This window comes from Zootoca vivipara, unplaced genomic scaffold (genome assembly GCF_965207765.1).
Source record: "Zootoca vivipara unplaced genomic scaffold, rZooViv2.hap1.1 HAP1_SCAFFOLD_44, whole genome shotgun sequence".
Taxonomy (NCBI): domain Eukaryota; kingdom Metazoa; phylum Chordata; class Lepidosauria; order Squamata; family Lacertidae; genus Zootoca; species Zootoca vivipara.
The window spans coordinates 45,892-56,593 of NW_028291090.1; the positions used below are offsets into that span (position 1 = coordinate 45,892).

At 52.7% G+C, this 10,702-nt stretch overlaps 1 long non-coding RNA gene across 1 annotated transcript in view; it reads right to left on the minus strand.

The window, feature by feature from the left end:
* LOC148683047 (uncharacterized) overlaps nt 1-460 on the minus strand; it is a 31,749-nt gene extending 31,289 nt beyond the window's left edge. Inside the window, exon 1 of the long non-coding RNA XR_015947681.1 lies at nt 301-460. This is a non-coding gene — a long non-coding RNA (uncharacterized LOC148683047). The remainder of the gene's footprint in view (nt 1-300) is intronic.
* Nucleotides 461-10,702: the final 10,242 nt, after the last annotated feature.

The window sequence follows — 10,702 nt, forward strand, 5'->3', positions numbered from 1 at the left end:
CGGACAGCAGACCCCCAAGTTCCAGTTCCAGAAGCCCCGAGTTCCAGTCTCCGTTCCGAGGGAGCCTTCTGGGGAAGGGAGGAGCAGACGGGCAGCAGCCCTGGGACGAGAACAGGCAGCAGCCCCGCTCCCCGGACCCTCGAGTCCCAACAGCCTTGCCGAGAGAGTAGGGGGGGAATGGGGGGACCTGGCTCCTGAGGCGGCTCTCTGCACATGCTCAGGAACCACGCCAGCCTTGGCCCTCGTTTATCCTCCCACCTGAGGTAAAGAGAGGGGCCCTACTCCATCCAGCAGCCCCACTCGCCATCTTGAATTAACCGCCAACCGCCAACTCCAACGTCTCTCCGCCCGGCCACGCCCCCCGCGCCCCACTCTCGGCTCCCATTGGCTGACGGGGCCCGTGCTTTGCCCAGATACGGAGTCGGAGGAACCGGCCAATGGGGAGGACTCGGAACGGGCGGGGGGAGAAAAGGAGGAGGAAGAGGAGGCGGCTCTCCCATTGCCTTCTGGGAGTCGTAGTGCCTGCTCTCCATTCCTCCCCTCTACAGCACGTCCACCGAAAGGTGCTGTAGGAAAGGGAGAGCTGCGTTTCCCAAAAGCCACCGCGGTGCGGATTCTGAGCTACGGGTCGCGAGAAGAGGCAAAAGACGTTCACCTGGCTGCGCGTCCAGGTGTGCAGGCGCAGGTGGTCAGGGGCTGATGCGGGAGGCAGGAGGAAAAGGAGGGAGGAGGAGAAAGCCCTGCGCAGCGTGGCAGCTCCAGCAGCAGCAAGTCCCATCTGGGGAAGCTCACCCTGGGGGTGACTGGCAACCTGGGTAAGGTGGAGATGGAGGTGGCATCCTTGGTTGGCATGGAAACGGCCAAGGGATGGAGCTGCAAAGAGCCTTTCTTCCCTCTCTAGTTCATTGCATGGCACTTCCCCCTCACAACAGCCCTGTGAGGTAGGCCAGGTGAGAGGCAGAGACTGCCAGCACATCACCACGATCTTTTCCTGTATTTATCATCACAACAGCCCTTCAAGGTTGGCCAGGCTGAGAGGCAGAGACTGCCAGCACATTGCCCTGATCTTTTCCTATATTTATCATCACAACAGCCCTGCGAGGTAGGCCAGGCTGAGATGCAGAGACTGCCAGCACATCGCCCTGATCTTCTCCTATATTTATCATCACAACAGCCCTTCAAGGTTGGCCAGACTGAGAGGCAGAGACTGCCAGCACATCGCCCTGTTCTTTTCCTGTATTTATCATCACAACAGCCCTGCGAGGTTGGCCAGGCTGAGATGCAGAGACTGCCAGCACATCGCCCTGATCTTTTCCTATATTTATCATCACAACAGCCCTGTGAGGTAGGCCAGGCTGAGAGGCAGAGACTGCCAGCACATCGCCCTGATCTTTTCCTATATTTATCATCACAACAGCCCTGTGAGGTAGGCCAGGCTGAGAGGCAGAGACTGCCAGCACATCGCCCTGATCTTTTCCTATATTTATCATCACAACAGCCCTGTGAGGTAGGCCAGGCTGAGAGGCAGAGACTGCCAGCACATCGCCCTGATCTTTTCCTATATTTATCATCACAACAGCCCTGTGAGGTAGGCCAGGCTGAGAGGCAGAGACTGCCAGCACATCGCCCTGATCTTTTCCTATATTTATCATCACAACAGGCCTGTGAGGTAGGCCAGGCTGAGAGGCAGAGACTGCCAGCACATCGCCCTGATCTTTTCCTATATTTATCATCACAACAGCCCTGTGAGGTAGGCCAGGCTGAGAGGCAGAGACTGCCAGCACATCGCCCTGATCTTTTCCTATATTTATCATCACAACATTACCCGTTCCAGAGATTTTCACGGCTTTTGTCTCTTTTTTGTTTTTACAAACGTTATCCCCGCGACTATCTTTGCTTGTCTGGTTCGCTAGCTGCAGTAGGGCCATTCGACAATAGTTTGTCCCATTCCCCACTCCCCGTAGGTCTTCAGTTGCTCTTATTTCCATCTGAGTCCCCGTCATGGAATAGGGCAGGGTACAAAACAAACAAACAAACAAACAAAAAGAAAACACACGTGGCCATAAAGTTCACTGGGGGAGACCTTAGGTGAGGCAGTCAGTCAGCCTGGCCTACCTCACAGGACTGTTGTGAGAGAGAAAAAGGGAAAGATCAGGGCGATGTGCTGGCAGTCTCTGCCTCTCAGCCTGGCCTCCCTCGCAGGGCTGTTGTGATGATAAATATAGGAAAAGATCAGGGCAATGTGCTGGCAGTCTCTGCCTCTCAGCCTGGCCTCCCTTGCAGGGCTGTTGTGATGATGAATATAGGAAAAAATCAGGGCGATGTGCTGGCAGTCTCTGCCTCTCAGCCTGGCCTCCCTTGCAGGGCTGTTGTGAGAGAGAAATAGGGAAAGATCAGGGCAATGTGCTGGCAGTCTCTGCCTCTCAGCCTGGCCTCCCTTGCAGGGCTGTTGTGATGATGAATATAGGAAAAAATCAGGGCGATGTGCTGGCAGTCTCTGCCTCTCAGCCTGGCCTCCCTTGCAGGGCTGTTGTGAGAGAGAAATAGGGAAAGATCAGGGCAATGTGCTGGCAGTCTCTGCCTCTCAGCCTGGCCTCCCTCGCAGGGCTGTTGTGATGAGAAATACAGGAAAAGATCAGTGCGATGTGCTGGCAGTCTCTGCCTCTCAGCCTGGCCTCCCTCGCAGGGCTGTTGTGATGAGAAATACAGGAAAAGATCAGGGCGATGTGCTGGCAGTCTCTGCCTCTCAGCCTGGCCTCCCTCGCAGGGCTGTTGTGATGAGAAATACAGGAAAAGATCAGTGCGATGTGCTGGCAGTCTCTGCCTCTCAGCCTGGCCTCCCTTGCAGGGCTGTTGTGATGATGAATATAGGAAAAAATCAGGGCGATGTGCTGGCAGTCTCTGCCTCTCAGCCTGGCCTCCCTTGCAGGGCTGTTGTGAGAGAGAAATAGGGAAAGATCAGGGCAATGTGCTGGCAGTCTCTGCCTCTCAGCCTGGCCTCCCTCGCAGGGCTGTTGTGATGAGAAATACAGGAAAAGATCAGTGCAATGTGCTGGCAGTCTCTGCCTCTCAGCCTGGCCTCCCTCGCAGGGCTGTTGTGATGAGAAATACAGGAAAAGATCAGTGCGATGTGCTGGCAGTCTCTGCCTCTCAGCCTGGCCTCCCTCGCAGGGCTGTTGTGATGAGAAATACAGGAAAAGATCAGTGCGATGTGCTGGCAGTCTCTGCCTCTCAGCCTGGCCTCCCTCGCAGGGCTGTTGTGATGATAAATATAGGAAAAGATCAGGGCAATGTACTGGCAGTCTCTGCCTCTCAGCCTGGCCTCCCTTGCAGGGCTGTTGTGATGATGAATATAGGAAAAAATCAGGGCGATGTGCTGGCAGTCTCTGCCTCTGAGCCTGGCCTCCCTTGCAGGGCTGTTGTGAGAGAGAAATAGGGAAAGATCAGGGCAATGTGCTGGCAGTCTCTGCCTCTCAGCCTGGCCTACCTCGCAGGGCTGTTGTGATGATGAATATAGGAAAAAATCAGGGCGATGTGCTGGCAGTCTCTGCCTCTCAGCCTGGCCTCCCTCGCAGGCCTGTTGTGATGATAAATATAGGAAAAGATCAGGGCGATGTACTGGCAGTCTCTCCCTCTTGGCAGTCTCTGCCTCTCAGCCTGGCCTCCCTCGCAGGGCTGTTGTGATGAGAAATACAGGAAAAGATCAGTGTGATGTGCTGGCAGTCTCTGCCTCTCAGCCTGGCCTCCCTCGCAGGGCTGTTGTGATGATAAATATAGGAAAAGATCAGGGCGATGTGCAGGCAGTCTCTGCCTCTGAGCCTGGCCTCCCTTGCAGGGCTGTTGTGAGAGAGAAATAGGGAAAGATCAGGGCAATGTGCTGGCAGTCTCTGCCTCTCAGCCTGGCCTCCCTCGCAGGGCTGTTGTGATGAGAAATACAGGAAAAGATCAGTGCGATGTGCTGGCAGTCTCTGCCTCTCAGCCTGGCCTCCCTCGCAGGGCTGTTGTGATGAGAAATACAGGAAAAGATCAGTGCGATGTGCTGGCAGTCTCTGCCTCTCAGCCTGGCCTCCCTCGCAGGGCTGTTGTGATGATAAATATAGGAAAAGATCAGGGCAATGTACTGGCAGTCTCTGCCTCTCAGCCTGGCCTCCCTTGCAGGGCTGTTGTGATGATGAATATAGGAAAAAATCAGGGCGATGTGCTGGCAGTCTCTGCCTCTCAGCCTGGCCTCCCTTGCAGGGCTGTTGTGAGAGAGAAATAGGGAAAGATCAGGGCAATGTGCTGGCAGTCTCTGCCTCTCAGCCTGGCCTACCTCGCAGGGCTGTTGTGATGATAAATATAGGAAAAGATCAGGGCAATGTACTGGCAGTCTCTGCCTCTCAGCCTGGCCTCCCTTGCAGGGCTGTTGTGAGAGAGAAATACAGGAAAAGATCAGTGCGATGTGCTGGCAGTCTCTGCCTCTCAGCCTGGCCTCCCTCGCAGGGCTGTTGTGATGATAAATATAGGAAAAGATCAGGGCGATGTGCAGGCAGTCTCTGCCTCTCAGCCTGGCCAACCTCGCAGGGCTGTTGTGATGATAAATATAGGAAAAGATCAGGGCAATGTGCAGGCAGTCTCTGCCTCTCAGCCTGGCCTCCCTTGCAGGGCTGTTGTGATGATAAATATAGGAAAAAATCAGGGTGATGTGCTGTGATGATATATATATATAGGAAAAGATCAGGGCGATGTGCAGGCAGTCTCTGCCTCTCAGCCTGGCCTCCCTTGCAGGGCTGTTGTGATGATAAATATAGGAAAAGATCAGGGCGATGTGCAGGCAGTCTCTGCCTCTCAGCCTGGCCAACCTCGCAGGGCTGTTGCAATACACTGGCACTAGTTCGCCTGTCTTCCCAAGTGATGTGTAAACATTTTCGGAGACACCGTTGATGGAATCTTTTGAGGAGTTGGAGATGGCGTTTATAAGTGGTCGTTTCACAAGCGTACAGTAAGGTTGGTAGTACAATAGCTTTGTAAACAAGCATTTTGGTTTCCCTGCGAATGTCCCGGTCCTCAAACACTCTGCACTTCATTCGGGAGAAAGCCTCACTTGCAGAGCTCAGGCGATGCTGGATTTAGGCATCAATGTTGTCCCTTGTGGAAGGACAACTGCACAGGTGGGAGAAGCAGGGGCGGAGCAAGCAGGGGGCGGAAGGGCGGCCTTGGAGGGGGTGTCACTCGGGGGCGCGCCCCTCGCCCCTCCATGGCAGCCTCGGGGGGGGGGGACAAAAAAAGCTGCAGACGCGCCGGCCGAGCAATTGCGAGCCGCACAGGTGCCTGCTGGAGGGGGAGGTGGCACTCGGGGCTGCGCCCCCGCCCCAAGATCGGCGCCTGAGCCTGGACGCTCCGTTTAGAAGTTGCAGGGGGGGGGCGATCCCCCTCTACCTAGCACACGTGTGCAGCGGCTTCTAAATGGAGGCTAAACGGAGCGCCCAGGCTCCAGGCAGGTAGCCCACTGGTGTGGCGGGTGCGCTTGTGCCAGTGGGCTATCTACCTGGAGCCTGGATGCTCCTTTTAGGCTCTGTTTTGAAGTTGCGGGGGGCGCTCATGCATCATTATGTAGCGACGACGTGTCCCCAGGGGCATGGCAATTTGCCGCCCTGGGTGTCGCGGCGCCTCGCTACGCCCCTGAGGAGAAGTGATTGACATTTCCCAACGTTACACCGTTGAGTTGGATTTGTGGCGCTGCAGAGGGCTTATTTTGTACTTGTTGGTGCAGCACTTTGGTTTTTTGGATGTTGATTGATAGGCCATGCTTTTTGTAAGCTTCTGCAAAGATATTTAGGGTGCTTTGGAGGTCATCCTCTGAGCGTGCATATTACTACGTTGTGCTTCATTGACTACGCAGAAGCCTTTGACTGTGTGGACCACAGCAAACTATGGCAAGTTCTTCAAGAAATGGGAGTGCCTGATCACCTCATCTGTCCCCGGAGAAATGTCTATGTGGGAGAAGAAGCAACAGTTAGAACTGGACATGAAACAACTGATTGGCCCGAAATTGGGAAAGAAGTACGACAAGGCTGTCTTTGATGCTTTTGAATTCTGGTGCTGGAGGAGACCCTTGAGAGTCCCACGGACTGCAAGAAGATCAAACCTATCCATTCTGAAGGAAATCAGCCCTGAGTGCTCACTGGAAGGACAGATCCTGAAGCTGAGGCTCCAATACTTTGGCCACCTCATATGCCTCGTATGATGCAGGCCTTGCCAAGAGGAACCCAAAAGGGACCTGCTCCTGCCTACTCACCTGGGAACGCTGGTGCAGAAGGCAACAAGGGCCGCTGCACCAAGGGTGGCAAGACCACCGGGGGGGCCTGCCTCCTTGTCTGCGCCTCCGCAGAAGGGAGCACCAGCATGGGCAGGTGCTGATGCGGAAGGGAGCACCAGGAAGGTCAGCTGGAAGGGGCTGCTTTCCCCACAGGGCCGCCTCTCCTGCTGTGCCCCACAGAGGACCTGATGCTCTGCAAGAGCCCGGCCCCAGGGAGATCCGGCTGGCCTCCCCCAGAGCCAGGGCCTTTCCGGCCAGGGGAAGACTCTCCCCCAAGAGACAGAGCAGCTCCGCCAGGCCGTGGGGCCGGACCCAGGTGGGCTTTCTTTCCTTTGGACCTTATCAGGAAAGACTCTGGCTCTGGTGGAGGCCAGCCGGATCTCCCTGGGGCCGGGCTCTTGCAGAGCGTCAGGCTTTCAAGAGGGAAAGCAGCCCCTTCCAGCTGACTTTCCTGCCCTCCAGGCCCCTCCCTGGGTTCCATCCGCACAGACTTGGAGTCAAAGGACACAGGTTAGACCGGGTTCAAACGCCTCCGGAAATGGCCTAGATTTCAATGTCTAACTTCAGGCCATTTCCTTTCTTGCAGGATCCCTTTTGGGTTCCCCTTGGCAAGGCCTGCATCCTACGAGGCCAGGGTCTCCCCCCTACCCTACCCCTCCTTTGGAAGAGGCGTGTCACATGGAGCAGGGACTTCCGGGTGGCTGCCCCTGTTCTGCATTGCTGCGGGTCAAACTTTAGGCCTTTTCACTTTCCATTGACTTAGGCGAGCCGTTTCCCTCCTTTCTTGCAATTTAAACCCAAATCTTCCTTCGTTCCACCTAATTCCAACCCATCTATCACACTGTTCCACCAATTGGGGCTCCGTGATCTAGACCAGGCTTCCTCAACCTCGGCCCTCCCGATGTTTTTGGCCTACAACTCCCATGATCCCTAGCTAGCAGGACCAGTGGTCAGGGATGATGGGAATTGTAGTCTCAAAACATCGGGAGGGCCAAGGTTGAGGAAGCCTGATCTAGACAAAGTTGAAAAGAGGGGCCCTAGGGTACGTTCCCAATCCCTCATAGGTATGTTATGCCCAAGGTCCTGTGCCCAACGAATCATAACTGCTTTGACCTCCTCTTCTTTCACTTCCCAATCGAGGAGGAGATTGTACATGTTGGATATAAATTTTCCTTTTGCAATTATTAATTTCTCTTCCAGTTTGGATATTTATTTAGACAATCCCTTTTGTCTATCCTTACCCAAACATTCATTAATTTGAAAGTATTCGAACCAATCATTTACATACATTTTTAGTTTAATTTGTCCTCTTCTTCTTTTAATAATATTTTGTATGTTGCCCAATGGTTTTCCATATTTTTGTTCCTTTCCACTCATGGCTTCTACTGGTGAGGTCCACCCGGGAGTTTTGGGTTCTAACAGGTCTTTATATTCAACCCATATTTTATACAATGGTTTTCGAGAGTCAGCAACGCGGGCAGTGTGCCTTAATTGGGAAAACACTCTCATTTCTAGTAGACATGTTCTTTTCCCCCTCCCTGTAATTATTAAAGAATCTAACTGGTCAGACATTCCTTTCGTTGGATCTTCTTATTTACTGCCACGTGGGAGGAAGCCCATTCCCCGAAGTTTGACAGATGATGATGATGATGGGAGGGATGGAAATCCCTCTGCTGTGTTCCACCCACTGATGTGGGTGGGAAAAGGCAGAATGGCAATGTGGGGAGTGAGTCTTCAAAGTGACCCCTGTGAGCCAATTGCAGGCACACAGAATTTGGATATGAATGGCCCACCCAGGTGGGAGGAGAACATCTCTGAGTGGACACAGCCATCACAGCAAGGGGGACACCAACTTGGCACCAACTCGTCCCTCAGCTTGAGAAGGCACAACTGCAGGGGAAGGGAACTTTTGCAGAGCCGGGAGATGCTGGGGGTTGAGCCAGGAATTATTTGCATGCAGAGCATCTCTTTGGTGCCTCAGCTTTCGGCCTTTGCCAACCACATTCTCCATGGAGATGCAGCCCACCCCCTTCCTACAAACACCCCAGGGCATCCCTAGAGGAAGCAGGTGCAATGCTGCAGGCATTCCTGAAGGATTCAGGGGGGATTTCTGTTTCCAAGAGGGACCCGACCCCGCAGATTCTGCATCCTCTTCCAGCTGCACAGCACAGAGACTCAGCTGGGCCAGGAAGATGGAGGAGTCTCTCTGGGCAACTTCTAGCATCCTTCTCCCCAAATGTCAGCGACCTGCCATGTGTGTTCGTGTGGAACCGCCCTGTTCCTCCTCTGGATGGCAGCTGTCAAGGAGATCCATCTTCCCCAAATATCACACGGAAGGCTGGAGAGGAAGTCTTGGCCATTGGTCCTGCTTCTGGTCAAAGGTCTGGACTTTTGCTCCCGACTGCCATTGTTACTTTGCTCTGCGCATAGGAATCATTCTTTTTGTCAGCCAGAAAGCAGCATGCAGCTTTTGAAGTGTTTATGTCCATCGAAAATCAGTGTTAAATCTTTGAGCGCGGGGGGGGGGGGGGCAGAGGGAATTCAGAAGGAGGCGGCTAAGTAATAAGGAGCCAGAACTCCAGAATTAGCAATGCAAATACTATGCAAAGAAGGAGCAAATCTTCCCAAACTGAAGGCCCATGAGATACAAGGTGGTCTTTATCAGGTAACCATATACTGTATCCAGCGCTTCAGAGAAAGTGCTTGCTGTTTGATATCGCACTGCCCCCTAGTGGACTTCTCTAAATTGTAATGCTATGTTTTTGACCTGGATTTGCTGGCTGCAGAAGTGAGAGAACTTTATGCCATATAAAGCACAGACAAGTTCCTGCAAATCTTATACACATACACTAGACACGGAAATGAGGAGGAATTCACATGTAAAGGAGAACCTGCCCCATCCACCGTCTTGGAAACAAAACGCAAAGCAGAGCACAGCCGTCCTTCAAAATTCACACTTCTTAGAATTTCATATGGTAACTTTCCAGCCAATTAATGCCCTACAAAAATGCATAGGCCAGGCTGACTTGTGCACAGAAATGTATATAGTAGTGGAACTAATGTACACAAATGTGTTGTCTTGGGGAAAGATGCTTTGCAAAAGTGTGTGTATTTGGAGAAATTCACACTACAATGCTGATGAACTTCCCCGAGGACTTAAAAGAGAGCCAGTGTGGTGTAGTGGTTAAGAGCGGTAGACTCGTACCACATGCAGCTGCTGATTGACCTTGGGCTAGTCACACTTCTCTGAAGTCTCTCAGCCCCACTCACCTCACCAGGGTGTCTGTTTTGGGGGAGGAAGGGAAAAGGAGAATGTTAGCCGCTTTGAGACTCCTTCGGGTAGTGATAAAGCAGGATATCAAATCCAAAATCTTCATCTTCTCTTACTAAAAAGAAAACACCACGTGTCGGAAAGTGATGGATTCAAATTACACAAATAGAGATTCTAGCTAAACCTTAGGAAGGATTTTCTGACAGTCAAAGATGTTTTCCCATAGAACGAACCCACTTCGAAGGCGGTGGACTCTCCTTGGTTGGAGCTTTGGAAGCAGAGGCTGGATGGCCATTTGTCAGGGAATCTCAGCTGCATAGATGACCCTTTGAGGTCACGTCCAACTCTACCAATCTATGAATCTAGAATAATAATAATAATAATAATAATTTGTTATTTATACCCCGCCCATCTGGCTGGGTCTCACCAGCCACTCTGGGCGGCTTCCAACAGAAAATGAAATAAAATAATCTATTAAACATTAAAAGCCTCCCTAAACAGGGCTGCCTTCAGATGTCTTCTAAAAATCTGGTAGCTGTTTTTCTCTTTGACATTTGGTGGGAGGGCGTTCCACAGGGCGGGTGCCACCACTGAGATGGCCCTCTGCCTGGTTCTTTGCAACTTGGCTTCTCGCAATGAGGGAATTGCCAGAAGGCCCTCGGTAGTGGACCTCAGAGTCCAGGCAGAACAATGGGGGTAGAGACGCTCCTTCAGGTACCTGCTGGCTCAGACCATTGGCCCGGCAAGTCCAGCATCTTCTTTGCCCAGTGGCCAACCGGATGCCTCTCTGGGAAGCCTGCAGGCAGGACATGAGCAGAACAGCACTCTGTCCACCTGCCCTTTCCAGCAACTGTTATTCAGAGGCATTGACACCTGTACCTGTGCCCAGCCAAGCTTGCTCTAAGATTTCCACCACCAGGCAGCTGACGGCTCCCCAGGGTCAGGGAAGCCCCCCGGGACCAGTCCTGTTGATGTCCCTCTTAGAATTTTGAAGTGTCAGGCATAGCTCTAGTGGCTTTAGCCCAAACGTAGCAGAGTTTTCATGCACAGCACAGAAGCTAGTTGAGGTGGAAATGACTAGTCGGCTAGACGTAGAATAACTATTTACAGGATTTATTAAAAGAAAAGAAAAG